This window comes from Pipra filicauda, unplaced genomic scaffold (assembly GCF_003945595.2).
Source record: "Pipra filicauda isolate LSUMZ 115617 unplaced genomic scaffold, ASM394559v2 scaffold213_size2393758_pilon, whole genome shotgun sequence".
Lineage (NCBI taxonomy): Eukaryota > Metazoa > Chordata > Aves > Passeriformes > Pipridae > Pipra > Pipra filicauda.
Window position 1 is genome coordinate 1,364,978 of NW_024104325.1, and position 16,659 is coordinate 1,381,636.

Here is a 16,659-nt window from a genome sequence, read left to right on the forward strand (position 1 = left end):
ATGTGGCTTCGACTTTGTATCCTTTTGATGGCATAGCCCACTTGAACATCTTTATAAAATAAATCTCCCCCATCACTTTGGGCCCATTATAGTTTTCCTTCTGTGCACCAAAGCGTTTTGTGCCAGTAGGACTATGTTCCACCTCTGTATTTCACAGGCAAAGTAAGAGGGTATTGTATACTAACCCCTGAAATACGTAGCTATATTTAAGCTAAGGTTAAGTGGAAATAAATACTAACAACAGTGCTGTTCACTTAAAAACAGGAGAGTTAAAAATATTGGATGATACCTGCCATGCATTTGCTCACCTGTGTCTCACCTGAGACCAGCAGGACCTCAGTGATAATTTGTACTGTTATTATCAAACACACAGTTGAACCATTGCAGTGCCTTGGCTTCTTTTAACTCAACTTTGCTTTGGAAAATCTTCCCAATACAGTGCTACTGCTTATAGTATAAGTCTTCACCACAGTTCCCTACTGACCGAAAAGAGCCCGGGGGGTGACACAGCTGATTTCCTCTGCAGATATGGCAAACGGCCTCTTGCACAGGAACTCTTGCAACAAAAACTGCCTCTTGCCACTCCGTTTGCAAACTGCATCCCCAGCAAGATACGAACAGAGCTGTCTTTTATTTGCTCATGTTCCTGGAAAGGGTGATCTTCTCTGAGAAAGAGGCCGTTCCTGTATGGCTTACTTTTAAATGAGCTCCTCCAGTTGATTCTTTGGCTCACACAAGTGCCGGAAGGGCTCGAGTCCCCAGCCCTCTTGTCCCTCAGCTTCAAGTGTGTTTAATCTCACTTCCTATTACTTCTCTGAAGCCTTGGGGGCCTGGAAGAGGCCAGTGTATCAAATTTAAAAGGGGGATTTCCAGGTTTATTATGAATCTCTTGTTTAATGAAAGAGAAAATAACCTTCAAAGCTAGGCTCTTCCCATAGCCCTTCCCAAGTTTCTGCTGGGAAATGTCCCTTCTGACGGGGACTGCTCACAGTGAAGGATCTCTAGAACTACCTTATATCCAGAGGGTCCCATCCTACAATCCTGATAAAACGAGTAACAGCCAGTCCTTCAGAGCAGGAGGAAAAATGCTAACATTACAAACTGCTGCTCACTCCATCCCTTCTGTGCCCAGTTGGTTCTGCTTTGCTTTCCTTTTCTAAAATACCCGCAGAAAGGTCTCAGCTAAGCCAGTGTTCACCAAGCTGGAGGGTGGACCATCCTCACTATCCCCTCCTTCAGCTCTGTGGTGTGGAGTGTAACCTCTGGCTTAAGACCAGCACAAAGCTGTCACATTTCACACCACTGCAGATGTGTGCTGCCTGAATGTGTGCTGGAGGTCTCCCAAAATATGGCTTTGGACTGTAAGCTTTGGCAGTCTTTATTATTCATGAACTGTGAGCAGGGACTTCAGTCATGCAGCATCATGATGATCTCTTCCTACACGCAGGAAAATCTAGAAATCCAGGGGAAAAAAATGTGCATCAGTGCAAACTCGCCATCCCATTAGCGCACAGTGAAGAGGGCATTGAGGCTCCTCTGGAATCATCTGTGTAGGCAGAAGTTGACTCACAGGGAAAAAGGGGTGGGAAGAGGATGGGTTGAGCTGGGAAACAATTTGTCACTTGCTAGAACATTTGTCCAGCATCGCTTACCGTGACACTAAAACCCAGTTTGGGAGGGGGTGGCGAAGTGACTCTCCATGGCAGATGCTCAGCTCTCATTCCCACCACCATCCTCCTCCAAGAGCACGGTATAGACATGAACATTTCCATTCCTGCACTCCTGGGACCTCTCAGGAGCCCCTCAAGAGGCAGTACTCTGGGAAGTGGTGCTGTAGCAGGAGTGTTGTCTGGGGAGAAGCTTCCCGGTTGGGAAGGCTGGCCGCTGGGATGTGCCACCACCCAGACCTTAGCAGTGCTGCCTTGGGAATCGGGACATCTGACACATCTTCCACTGGCTGAATCACTGACAGTTTCAGTTGTTTACAATATGTCTTTTATCTACCAGGAAGTAGAAAAAATATTTACTAGGACTGATTTGGAAAGACCTTGGACACCTGAACCCAAGGGGCTTAGAGATGCACAAAACAGCTTTTCCTCCAGAAACCATTCCACCAAGGGAGGTCAGTCCTAGCGAAATTGGTCACTGTGCAGGTGTGGTGTTCTTGTCATACCACTTGAGCCTACAGGCAACAGGCTGCTGAAGCTGCTGTTCCTTTTTTTATCCTAACAGCCCCAGGAACTGCCTACCCATAAGGAACAACTAACGCTTTTCCAGGAATAAACCGCATTTGTGATATTGCAAACCTGCCCCTGGGGCTGTGCCTGGCACTGCTTTGAGCTATGAATGTATGGTGACGGAGACTCTCTTTTCCATACTTATACCACATGGATCACTCAGCACCCTCTGTGCATCATGTGCTGCTAGATAGCCAGAAATACCATCAGACTGTGTGGGTGTCCTACCAAGAAGCGCATACATGGTGTGACACCTCTGAGTACAAACCTCCAAAGGCATGGAGGGAAAGCAGATAGGGATGTGCAAATGATGGAACTTCTGAGGTCTTACATCTATCCACTCCCTTCTTGTAGTGGGACAGCAAAGGACCCACAGAAGTGCAGCAACAAGATGAGACAGGCCTGGAGAGTCACAGCTCAGCATGTATTTGCCATATGGTGACTCTACCTTGTCACAAGGTTAGTGTGACAAGACTGCCTGAGCATTTTCTACTGACATGTTGAAAGAGTGGAGAAAGCACTCTCACTGCAGTAGGGAGAACACAGGAGAGCTATTTGTACACCTGACAATACCCCAGTGTCATTCCTAAAGGCAGGTTAAGTATTTGCTCCCCTATCTCACCATCTGCTCCTCAGGGTGGCCTGGAGCAGCACAGAGCTCCTTGCAGTGGCCATCAGCAGAGGTATAATGAGTCCTCCCTGCTCAGGGCAGACCTACAGTAGGTTTGGGACAAGAAAGACCTTTCACAGTGGGATTTCACTCTGACTGACCCAGGTTAGACTGGCATTTCCAGAGGGCTCAGCTTAGCCAGCTCACACTTCGGACCTTCTTTGCCCTTTTCGTGCTGCAGCTTTAAGCCCAGAGAGATGAAATGTTGTGTCTGCTTCGCGCTGGCCATTCACCGCAGCATGATGTAGGCGGCTCTATTTTAAGATAATTCCCAGGTTTTAAAAAAACCCACCAGGTGAGAGGCATATGTGTCTGCTTCTTCTGCTCTTGCTGTGGGGACAGACATCTGCAAGAGGGAGATAGTGCAGATGGATATCAGGGGGAAATCACTTCCCAGAAGGAACAGCAGGTAGGTATCCCTCCCTCAATTATCACCCACCTTGGTACCATTTAGACCAGAGGCTGGTGCTGGAAGGTGCTGCAAAGCTCAGCCTCCTCCCTACAGGCTTATTCCTTAACAAGAAGGCATTGTCCCTGCCAGCAGGAGCCTGGCCTCATGATGCTGAGCAGGACAAAGGATCAATTTACCCTGTGAAAGAACTGGAAATCAGGAAGGGGCCAGAGACAGCCAAAGCCCACTCTGCCTGTCTGAGACACTTTGGATTTTGATGCAATGGAGTGGTTAGCTGCAGGCACAAGTGATCAGGGCTTAGAGTTGCCTGCCTTCAGCAGGAAGTGCTCTAGAATAGCATGGAAGTGGGAGGTGTTAGGACCTTATTGCTCCGATACTCTCCATTTCCCATGGCATAAATCAATAAGAGGAGAACTCCAGATGCTCCGCAGCCAGACATGAATATACTAATCTTGTGTTTCCCTTGGCATTTAAGTTAAAGCCTCCTGCATTGCATATGCCCCCTAATGCACAAGAGGAAAAGTGGGGCCTGATCCTTGGAAAAACCACCTATGATTCTCCAGCTTTTTGCTGCTGGCAGTGCTCTGCCTGTTTCAGTAGACAACATACAGTGTGTTGTTCTTTACAAAGGGTTTCTGCACTCTAAAAGAGTACAGAATCTCCTGCCTCCTGCTGTGCACCAAGACAACCAAGACAGGAATTACAGGGAAGATTCAAACATCCCTCTGAATGCAGATCTGCAGAGAGAAGGAGGGAACCCATGTCCAAAGCCAGACACTGGACCATCTCTTCCAGGCCAAGTCACACACACCATTCAGTGACAGCAGTAAGATTCTTTGACGGCCCTCCTGGAGGGTGGAAAGAAACCCTTGTTCAACCAACTCTGTGTTAAAAGAGTGAAAAAGGGTTGAAATTAAGAAGGTGAGGGAAAAAATGTGGCACTGTCTAAGGGAAGGTGAGAACATGTAACCACAGATCACTTAATTCATCCTGGAGAGGGAAGAGCTAAGGGAACCAGACAGGCATTTGACCTGGAAAGGGAGTCTTAAAACTGTTGTTAGAAATGCCTTCCTTCAGCCAGAAATGGGGCAGTTTCTTATCGCACCAGATGGTAACTTGGTTGGATTGATACTGACATCCTCCAGGCTGCTGTACCCAGACACAAGCACACAGACATGCAAAAAAAAAAAGCTTTCCACAACTAAAAGGAAAAAAAAAAATCCACAAACATCCCACCCTAAACCAACCCCAAAGCACTTAATTGGGGCCAGCATTTAGGACACCATTTAGTACCTACAATTTTTCACAACAGGCAATTTTATCCCTTTGTTCAGCTTCCATTCTTTGTCTGCAAATGCAACACTTAGGCAGCAGACATTTCTCCAGTCCAGTCACAAATGACAGGATCATTACAATACATATTTATTCCTGTGTATTGTAGCTGTCAGCCAAAATTGGATCATTTTAGACACCCTGGGAAAAGCTACAGTGAGTGCCTGTCACATTGCTGCCATGCAGACGTTGTCTGGGGAGGCAGGAGGTGATGAGCACATGCTGAGCTCAGTGCAGAAGGAGGTGGCCACACAGCCAGAAATAAATGCTGTCTGGTAGTGGACACACATTAAACACTCGGCTGCAAATGATTCCCAGTCCTCCCAGGCTCCCATGTCAGCTAGATACGTTAGATCCAAACCAGAGGAGTGATTGACAAGGAGTTTTGACTCTGACATTTGGGATTAGGAGACACTACAAGTGTGGTGCTGTCACATCAAATACCATCCCATCAATTCTCCAATGAGCACAGGTCAGTGGGAGACAAAGCCCATCAACAAGCAGCAATTGTGTTGCTATTTCCTTGCTGTTGAATGCTAGTAACTCAAGCTTGCAAGGCTGCGCTGCAAAAACATTTTTCTTTCGGCTCCTTAAACTTTTTTCTTCCCTTTTTAAATTAGAGTTCAAGAAAGGATATGAAAGTAGAGACAGATTTTTATATCAGATTTTGGTTACATCAGGCTTCTGTCTACATGATTAATTGCAAGGTTGTTTGAGCTGAAATGTGCATCACAAAGGGATTTATAAAACCAACAGTAATTAAACTCATATTGAAGCATTTTTTCTTTTGCTCTCAAACACAAGAATAGGATTGCATCTCTACAGCAAGTTGTCAGCCAGCTTATTCTGCAGAACTAAAAATGATGCTCTTGCTGTGAGTTGCTGTGGGCCTGATTTATGAAAGGTTCCTCCTAATAGTGCAATCCCAGCTTGATTAGCCACATAGTGCCTATTCCTGAAAAGGGATTTTTCTATTTTGGTTTGTTCCTTCAGAGGGGGATTCCCTCCTAATCAGCTGCAGAAAAGGAAATTGTGACAGAATTGGAGGCAGAGTGAAGAGAGTGTGGAGGTAAATTCTTTAAAGTCAGAAGGGTTATTTCTCATCAGCTGCTGCAGAATATTTTGTCCATCACTTCCCTGGAGAAAATAAGTTGCAATCCTATAGAAAATTTTGCAGGTAGAATTTTAACTTGAGATGCTCTCAGTCATCTGGCCCATTTCCATTGCTCATGCTGGATGAGACCACAGAAAGGCAGCAATGGGAAGCAAAAGTCAACCAAGTTCATGTGAGAAATGAAGCTCACACTTTTAGTAGCAAGAATGATTAACCACTGGAACAAACTACCAAAGGAAGTGGTGGAGGTTCCTTGTTTTGATGTCTTCAAGACAAAAAATGCTCTTGTCAAGTAGGAGTTACAGCGTTTGGCTCAGGAATCACTGGATCAGATTGTCACACCTTAAAAACAATGAACCCACATGTGTGATGCGTGGATGCAGGGATCACATGGCTGTCCCATGCTCAAACACAGTGGTTGAAACCCACTAGTAATGCACTGTAGTGTAGCTACAAATGAGCCGTGTTTGTAACAGTTCAGCCTGGCCCTTGTATTGCTGTGCAGTAAGAAAGAAGGACAGTGCATCCTGGCACAGGTGAGTGGGTGTGCTCTCCTGGGAAAGCAGCTATTTTACAGCTGTGAGTGTTTAAAAGCTGATGAGTGCATCTTCCTGCGTGCTTGCAGCACCAGCCCTAAACTAAATCAATATTTTTTAGTCAAACTCACAACATGTCGTCAAAGTAACTGATATTTGCAGCATCAGGTGAAAAAAAGATATGTGAGAACACCTGGCTTTTGCAGTGAATCCACACAGCAATCAAAGTGCTTGCGGAAGGGAAATAGATAAGGAAAAGGGCACCAAAGTTCAGAGAGGAGAGATCAGAGCTGCCTGGTGTGGTCATGTGTGGGGTTGGAGTCAGGGATCCCACAGCTCCTGGTTCCCATGCCAGGATCTATACCAAGCAGTGCTGTGGAAGAGTGCAACTAGCAATCTTGTAGGAAGGAGTCAAATTCCCTAGGCCTCGTGGTGGGAATAGGGGTCCCTAAAGACACCGTAAAGTCAAGATTCCACCTCACTATAGCCACTGTCATCTCAAAGGATGGGGCATAGATACAGCTGACCCAATACACTTGAAAAATGCTTCCAACCTCCTCGTGCCTGAGTGACAGAGGATTTGTCCTTGGTAGGTTCCCCTTGGTCCCCTACCTATCAGCAGATTTCCCTTGGTCCCCTATCTGCCCCTCTGCAGCCCCAGAGCTCGAACACGAGGACTGCAGCTCAGATCCTCAGGCAACACAGAAAAATGAGAAGAAAGCTTAGTATTTACATCTGTTGTGGCTACAACCCACTCAAGACCAGCAGTGTTGAAACAGTCTCTGAAGTACAGCTCTGCTTCCACCCAAACCAGGGATCATTTTGCCCTTACAGGGAGGTCAAGCTCTCAACTTCTCTTCCTTTCTCTAGCAGCTGGTGTGAAGAGCACTCAAATGTGAGAGTACACAAGTCTCCTGACTGCCCATGGGCAGAGGAGCTACCAGTGCACAATTGAATCTAGATTAATTTCCCCTTTCTAATGATTTGAGTGGGCGCAAAGTAAAATTCTCCAGCAAGTTCCCCTCCACCAAGCAGAAGAAACTCTCCTTCTGCCACACTAGAAACAAACACAAAACACAACAGGGTTATGTTTGCACTTCCAATCAAGCCATAGCCAGCAGATAAAGGGATAATTTGCTTTGACTAATACCCACCCAAAGGTCAGCAGTGTGCCTTGTGCCTTGGAGCTCCCTAAGCAGGCAGATAAGATGGACATGGCAAATCCCAGGTGGGCCCCGTGTTTATTGACCTCTCCATCAGAGGGACAGTGCAGCCTGCTGCCCTGGACTGGCTGCCACACTTGTGTCCCTGTGCTTGCACCAAGACACTTCCACAGCTCTGCCTCCTCTGTCCCTCTTCAATGGCCAACCTCTGCACTGAGATCCAGTCTCCTGTGACAGGTAAAACACGTGCCAAATTTGCCTGGAATTGAGGTGCATGGCCTGTACTCCAGGGTCTCCACGCTCTGTGTTGCCTGGCTGCTCAGCAACAAAGCTTCTGACTCGCTCTGGCTGCACACTGAGCTTGGGAGGAAGAGGTCCCTGAAGGGAGCAGCGTGTGGGCCCTCCAGTGCCAGCAGCTATGAGAGTACATCTTTCAGTTCAGGCAGGCCATGACTGATGCCTTAGTTACCTTTGGTTTCACTCAAGCAAATTTAAAAATATTTCATTGTTCATCTAGTTCTCAGCATTACTTACAGAGCTGTGTCAGCTTCCCAGGCCATGTCTGGGGTGGTTTGCAAACACCAACTCTTACCATTTTAATTCAGAGTGCCTGTCAGCAGGGTTGACATGCCCTCCTGGGCAGGGCAAATGCTGCACTTTCCCCAAGGCTGCAGCTTGCAGGAATGCTGGAGATTGAACAGTGTATACAACTCATGCATCCCACATTTCTTTCTGAGGTGTAGGAGAAACAAATTCAATTTGCCATCCACTGGGAAAGAACCGGAGTAGATTAACCTGCAGAGATCCAGGGTGCTATGGAAAGTCCTAGCAGGGCATGGGAACAGAGACACTCATACAAACATTTGAATTGGCTAACTTGATAGGGTTTCTTCAGCATTTAATCTGTCAAGAGTGGGGTCTCAAAGGTGCTGATGAAGGTGGTGTCCAAACCAAGGAGATCTCCAGGACTTCCTACTGCAGAGGGTTCCCTGCACCCCCTCCCCATGTACTGCTGCACAGCCACCTCCTCAACTGCTCCTCACTACAGACTACCCAGCAATTGCTTGCACAGGGTAACAGCAGCAAAATATGACATGGATTTGGGCATCTTCTTATGCAATTTAATTGATGGAAAAAGCAGAAGAGTGTTTTCCCTCTAAGTCTGGGGAGTTTCCATGGATCATGTGCATTTCAGAGCTCTCCAGTGGGCTCTCCTTACACTTTGTGAGCACAGAATAAAAACACTGCTAGTGGAAAGAGACATGGAGAGAGAGGCAGTGCCAGAGATAAGGAGATAAGAAAAAGCAGGGTGTCATCATCCGCCTGATCCTGCAATCATTATCTTCGATGGCAATTCCCACTGCTTTCATCAGGGTCTCAGGCAAAAGGCGGAATGCCGGATGGATCCGGCCCAGCATGTGTGATGATATCAGTGGTTCATTGTCACGGAGCCTGGAATTACTGCCAGCACATTAACATCCCCTGCCACCCACACTTTTATTCTATAACATCACACACTCTACAGAGTCGCTTGCTGCTGTTACACTTTGCTCAAAACACCGCAGACAAAAAGGTCTGGTGAAGGGCTCCCAACTTCGGGTTCCCTCCTGCCAGTCAAGCCACTTTGAGAGCCCCCACAACCCAAGCCACAGGGCTCCTGTGTGCCAAAAGCCCATGGCAGGGCTCAGCAGCCAGAGGTGTGGTGAGGGGAGATTAGTCAGCAGGCAGAGTGCTGGGCTCCCCAGCCCCTTGATTTGTTTGTCTGATTGCAGGTGTGATGCAATCAGACAGCGGTGGAGGGTGCAGGGGTTTCATTATACACCCACTCACCACCTACGTCTTCTGCCCTGATCCACTGAGATGCAGCACACCTGCAGCACAGACAAACATCAGCAGGTTTGGGAGCACTTGACACCCACAGCTGTGTCTCTTGGCACTAGGCAGGTCCATAGTCAGACAGATTGGATTCTTTCAGAAACAGCTATATAAGGAATAGGAAAGAGCTTGGATCTTCTGTCACCACTCATACTTGGGCTTTATGTCTCTCAGGGCAGAGGAGAATTGGTTCTTGCTCTTCCTTGGCTGGTGGGGTTACAGCTTTTGCTGGGAAGTGACCTGTGGGGTTGGGCTCTAGTTGTGTGCACATACAGGACACACTCATGCAGAAAAATTTGTGTATCACCAGTTTTGCCGTTGCAGTTCAGGCCTAGAAACATTCCTCATACCTGTTTATTAATAGGGACTGACAACCCCTCAGCTTCCAGGACTTCACTCCTCTTTCCAGCGAGAAGAGATACAGTCATATTGCTGGTTCAGAAGTGGTGTTTCTGGTGAGTGCCACCAGCATGGATAGGAGCCATGCACACTGCTCTCCTCCCCAGCTTTTAGCAATGCTCCCAGCAACTGTGCAGCAAGCAAACAGCTCTCAACATCAAAGCAAGGAGGAAAGGACATAGCCTGATTGAATTTGCTTGTGGTCAACAGCAGACTTTACTTCTCACTACCACTCTTTATATGTTAATCAACCCTTCATTTTCTCCCCCACTCTCCCCAGGTGGACTCCCTCCTGGATCTGATAAAAGCCTCACCCTCATTAGGGCAATTAATTAGCTGGAGAAAGACAGCACTGAAGAACCCAAAACCAAAATAAGCTTTATATTTCCCTTCGGTATTTCCTGTATCATGCTTTGTTGAGATTTTCGTTTTTCTATTGTGTGTGTAACTCTCCCCTGCTGGTTCCATTCGTACCCACTGATCCCCCATGGATGTACTTAGACACAAGGCTGAGAAGTGACATTGCTTTAGGCTGGATCATCTGTGAGGGCTTTCTGAGTCCTATTCCATTCAAGACCCTGGGAAGCCTCATGTGGTGTGAGAGGATGTTCCTTAGATACTGGAGCCTTGGATGAGACAGACCCTTAGTGTCTGGCATGACATACCTACCATGGGACCCCTTTTCTGCTGCCCTGTAACCAGAGTGTGCAAGGGTATGTGAACTCAGGGAAATGCCTTTTCCTAACCCACCAAAACTACGCTGCCACCTGACCAGCACTCAGGCACTGTAAAGTTCAGTGCACATCTGATATCTCTTTGACACCTCAACACCCTCCCTGATCTGTAGGATCTCTCCCTGGTTCCCCTCCTTCTCATTAAAGCACAGTGGAAAGGGCACAGTAACACACCATAAAAGCCATGTCCCTCCCTCCAAGGCACTCTCCTTCACAAAACAGGACCTGGAAATAAGTATAAAGCCATGGGTTGCCTTCTAAACTTGGTATCCAAAATGAACAACACAGCAAAGTCAACAAGCTCCTGGGGGTACCTGGTTTCCAGGCAGTTGTGTCTATAAACTCATAACGCACTCAGAGGCACTGTGAGAGAGCTGAGCGCAAACTGAGGTCAGTGCTGTGCAAACACTGCAGGGTTTGGGTAGCAAAAGGCTCTGGAAACCAAAGTCCACCATTTGCTTTGCAGTGGAAGGATGTGAAACCACAGCTGCAGCCTCTAGTCTGCCACATGTAGGGCTGTAAGGAGCACCCCATGCTGCCCCCTTGATGCCACACAATAGCAGAGTGCCTGGGCTGGGTGGGTGGGGGCCATGGAGCAATGATTCCCCACCAAACCCTGGCCACCACCTGAAGATACTCTGCTTTCCACAGAGCTATGGCTCTGAGAGATGTCCTGCAGTCACACACCCAGGTGTGCAGCATGTGGGAGCACAGCCACCAACATGCAGTGCAGTAACCCAGAACAGGGTTACAATCACTTCAGAGAAGGTTTCCCCAGGAGACTCTCAGTAGATTGAATTTGTTCTATGTTTCCTCTTCAGCAAGTGCTCATCACTCTTTCACACTCACAGAGGGGTTATGGCCACCCTCTCACCACAGGACTGCTTGCAGCCCATAACCCAAACACGAGTTGGCCTCACTGAAGCCCAAACTATGTCAGGGGCCCTGTTCTTTAAAGTGCTGATGAAGGGAACACATGGGGGATATTCCCCCCAGGAGGGGCCACAGGAGGGACACAGTCTGCTTTCTCCTGCTGGCTGGCTGAATTTCCTATTTCAAATTTGTTTTAATACTCTAAGGCAAACATCTAAAAAGTGGGGTGATGTTTCAGCCCTCATCCAGGCATGCACGGGCAGCCGTAATTCATGCTAGTGCTGACTGATGCCCTTCCTCCACATCCCAATGACCATCCATGGGCACTGATGGGCTTTGGCATCCTCTCCTTCCTGCACCCCTGCAGGACCTCTCCTTCCTGCACCCCTGCATTACCCCACACACAGACCTGAGGGCAGGCAGCAAGGTCTGTGAGCTGCAAACACTCACCCCAGGCCTCCACGCTGCCCTGTGGTTCTAATTGGCAACAGATGAATCCAGACTGTTTCCTGAGAGACAAGAGTTTTAACAATCCCTAAAGCCTCTTAGGCAGCAGCAATATCCTAAATGGGAGCTTTATTCTCCACACTGCTCAACAGAGCCTGTATTCAGATACCAAATGCTGAAACACTCACTCAAGAGCCCCCCTCGGGACAGGAAACCTTCCCTGCAGGCGTAGGGTGTCCCGGATCATCCCTGGGGAGCTGCAGAAAATGCTCTCACACCAATGAGCTGTAAAGGCCAGGGAAAACGGGATGCCCCAAACCAGAAAGTTCTTTGCTGGGTTCAGAGATCCCCCTTGAGCTCCAGACTCTCAAACCCTGCTGATTCTCCCTGTTCACAGGGGCAGGTTTTAGGTCCTGACCCGTCCCCTGCACAGGGGGCAGTGGCACAGGAGCATACCCAGAGCTGCTGGTGAAACCCAAGGGTGTGATCCTTGATGCACTGGGACATTTTGCTTTCTAGGAAGCCAGAGGCTTCCCTACATTTGCAAACAAGGAAGAGGGAGGGCAAAGCACCCCAGTGTCCCCTGTCTCACACAGAGAGCTTACTGCTGATGGGGGTGGCAGGAATGAACTTGGGTTCACTTCAGCTGCCTTCTCCCACTTTCATGCATCTCGTGCCACTGTCCCCTGGTCTCCTCCTGGCCAGGGATGCACAGCCTCTGCTGTGAAGGGTGAGGGAGCAGCAGCTGCCAAGGGCTCACGTGAGCTTGCAGCATTCCTCCGGGAGCTCCCCTAATCTCCGTGACCTCAGTGGGTGGACAGCAGCCAATTGCCATTACTCCATCCTGGGCAGACCTTGTCTGCAAAGCCAAGGTAGTGTTACCACTGGAGAAGTTAAAAGAGGGGAAAACAAAAAGGAAAAGAAAAAAACCCAGCAAACTCGCCTGTCCAGTCTAACTGCATTTGGTTGATCTGATTTCAGGCATCTGCTAAGACACAGCATGACTATTTATCATAATCAGCTTACTGCACAAGGACATTGTTAACTAGGCTTTACTGGATTAAAACCTGCCAACTAATTCATAGCACCTACCCAACCAGTATAAGTGGGCTGAGTCTCTGTGCTTTGTTTAAAACATTTTAACTGGCATTAAGTAAAGGGGAGCACCTGCAGAAGGTGGAAGGGTACAAAGACCCTGTTGATCCATCAGCATTACAAGCAATCCTGCAAGGAAAGGGCATGGGAAGTAAAGAGGCTCATGGTCCAAGTGCAGGCAGGTTAACACAGAGCAGAGCTGTAAAAGCACTGAGCATAAATACTGTCGCAAAGTGTTCCTTCTTATTCAGATTGCTCAAGGTTCACTCTGAAATCACCAGCAGTATGGCTCAGCATCAGTTGCAGGATTCAAACTAAACTGAAAATTTCAGATAAAACATTGTTAAATCAGCCTGGAAGTGCTAATACAAATGGATATGTTGAGAGTCTAGGGGACAAGGTAATGCAATATCCATTTTAAAAGTCCCAAAGAGTAAATGTGTACTGCAGCTGAACCACATCAGATAACAGTGGTGTAGGCAAAAATGAAATTTCACTGTTCCTACAAAAGGAAATGTAAAAATAGAGGTTATGCTTACAAAAAACCCATACAAGAAATCCCTGCAGTGGAGTATGGCTAGAAATACTCAGTGTCTGTGACAAGACTCCTGAGCAAGCCCCCCAAGTCTCTCTGCCATGTGGGCTGTGGAGCCTTGCACATGCTATAACCTCACTTCTAAGACCCCTCTGTCTGGAGTCCCTAAAAAGCACAGGATAGACGATTTAAATATTCAAGGTGCTTCCTGTGAAGGTGATTGCACTAGAGAGAACTGCTTCACATTACAGTAAATTTCTGCTGGTCATTTACAAAGGTGTCCTCGGATCAATGGAGACAAGTTTCTGACAAGGATCAGCCATTCCAAAGTGCTAGGAATCTTTGCTTAGAAAAATTCCCAACACAGCCAAATCCAGATGCCTTCCTGTCATGAGTATTATCTCATCCATCCTCCTCAGGGAAGTGGTGTCCAGACCCTGAAGTGGAAGGGGCTGCAACCTTTTCAGTGAGTTGTTCTGAACCCCCTTGCCCAACTGTCTCATCACACCTCCATTTGTACCCAGTCCTTTTATTGCTGCAGGGTTCTGGGTATTTAACCACAGAATCCCAGTGACCCAGCTGGCAGGACCCGACAAGTTTTTGACTGCCTTGAGATGTGCTCTCCAAGCCCAGCTCCTGTGGTCCTACAGGTTACCTCAAGGCAGCTGCTTTGATTAAAGACAAATGCAAACCATGTCCCCTGAAGGCTTCAACATAAAAAGGAAGCAAGAACACCAGTGTACTCTCTTTGCATGGAAAATCCACACTGGTGGACCAGGGGAAGTATGTTGACCAGGGATTTTTGCATGTTTGAGGTCAGCAGAGTTGATATTTGTGCATTGACACATTAGATAATTAAATGCAGGCAGAGTCAGGTGTTGACTGTAAGCTTCTCCTTCCTCCATTCAAGCCTCCACCTCCTAAAATAGGACATGACCTTTGATTTCCCAGCGAAACTCATATCCTTATACAAAGGTAGGAGCATCCTCAGTGGGGTGGTCAGGGAGTTACTGCTGGTGCACAGGTTTGGCTGTAGCTCCTACCCATATCCCACAAACAATGACTGATGACTTCCCTCTAATGGCCCCTGCTCCCTGTGCTACAGAAATCCCTGGATCCTGGAAGAGAGAAGTGAATGGAGATGAACCAGAGTAAAATGTTCCAAAATGGAAAACAAAAAACAAACAAACAAACAAAAAACCCCACACACAACCCCCCCCCACAAAAAACCCCCAACAACAAAAAAAAACAAAAAAAAAAAAAAAAAAAAAAAAAAAAAAAAGAAAGAAAAAAGAGAAAAGGCCCAGGAAGATATTAAACCACTCTAAGGATCTGCAGGATGACCAGTTGCACATTCCAGGCTGAGTCCCTTGTCAAGAATTGCCTGAAGCTGACTCAAGGACTGAACCCTTATCACCTGGCTCCTGTTCCATTCAGTGTATAAGTCATATTTACTGCCAATTCCCTGTTTATACTGCTGCTTAATTTGCACATAAAAAATGTATAGAGATGAAGTGTCCAGGCAGCCTTTGCTGTGGCTAGGAGGAACTGGGGGGAGATGACAGGGCTGGGCCAGAGCAGGAGGTAGAAGGCACCACCCCAAATATTTTTCCTCTCCCACACACTCCCACTGGCATGTTTATTCCTGCAAGCACTGATCCCTCATGACTCAAGCAACACTAAGCAGACCTGGCTCCCCTGCAACACCCACATATGACAAGAGAGTTGGTCCATATGTTTGGTACCTTTCCAACAACAAACCTCTCCCATTCCTCGGGTCCTTGCATTCACCGTTGACACCTCTGCTGCCAGCATGGCCAGTGGGTTATCACCAGCTGGGGCAATGCAGCTGCAGACAGCCAGGGATCCTGACACCTCCAGGAGGACACATCCTGCTCTCCAACCTGCTCACAGCAGCAGATCACGGCTACATTACAGCCAGTTCAAGGCAGCTTGCAAAACCTTACCTGGGAGTCTTCTAGGACTTAGGACACAGTGATGGGGAGCTGCAGGGCAGTCAGTATGATCTGAATGGAGCATAAAGTTCTAAACAGTGGATTTCTTTCCTCTCTTTCTTTCTGGTTATATTCTTCCTACTCTGCATCTGAGTTTCCTTATCTGTGCTAAGGGGCCAATGATGCTCACATCCCAAACCACTCTGCACTGGCAAAATTCTTCTTGTGGAAAGCTTGAGCATAGCACAAGAGACAGTTTACTGCACTTCAAAAGCAGCACATGATACCTGATGCTTAATGTGCATGAAAAACGTCTGAGGAGTTTCTGAACTGGGGCACTGTGAAGTCACACCCTACCAATGGATCTCCTCTATGCACTGGTACTACAGAGGTGTGGGAAGGATTCATCACCCAGACATGCAACAGGCTGAGGATTGTTTTGATTAATCTTTCTCTGTGATGTGGAGGTACTGAGGGACTCCAGCCTTTGGCCAGACTGGCAGGAACAGCCTTTGGCCAGACTGGCAGGAAGTCAGATCCTGGATAAACACAGACCCCAAAGACCATTTCTATCTCAAGGTATTTATAACCTATAATGCTCAACAGAAATCTTATATGCAGCAGTGAAGACTCCAAAGGGAAGGTGTAGCAGTTACATATGAATGTGGAAAATACTCTGGGCTATTGCCAAGTCAACTTTGCATACCATGTGAAGAATTTTGGGGCAATAAAGCTAATGATAATTTGTAATGCCTATGTAGAATGGATCCAACATCCTTCCCAAGCTAGGACTATGCACTCCAGGATTCCCAGAGGGTTCAGAATATAAAGCACTCGTTAGCCCTTCAGTAAACCCTGGCTAACATCTACCTCTGGCAAAACATGCTCAGCCAGGTAAGCTACCCTCCCACCACCTCAGCCAGCCCTGAGACAAGCACAGAGCCATCCTTCCCACCCAAGAGGCTGCTAATGGAGGAGACAGACACCTCAAGGGGGGTGTTTTGCAGCTGCACTGATTTAGCAGATAGAGGCTTACCCCTCAGCCCCAGCACTACAAAAATAGGGGGCCACCCCCTGTGCAGCAGAGCAGAGTGAACTGAGCTGCTCTGAGCCCACAGGCTGAAGCAAATGGACAAAGATGTGCCCCACGTGCCCTCAACAGCTCCTGTTCATATCAGCAGTGCATGAGCCCCTCTGGTAAACTGGGCAGCTACCTACTAGAAATAAATATGTACAGCAGTGAAACTGTACAGATGGAAAGCTCCTTTTTCATCTGTGGCAT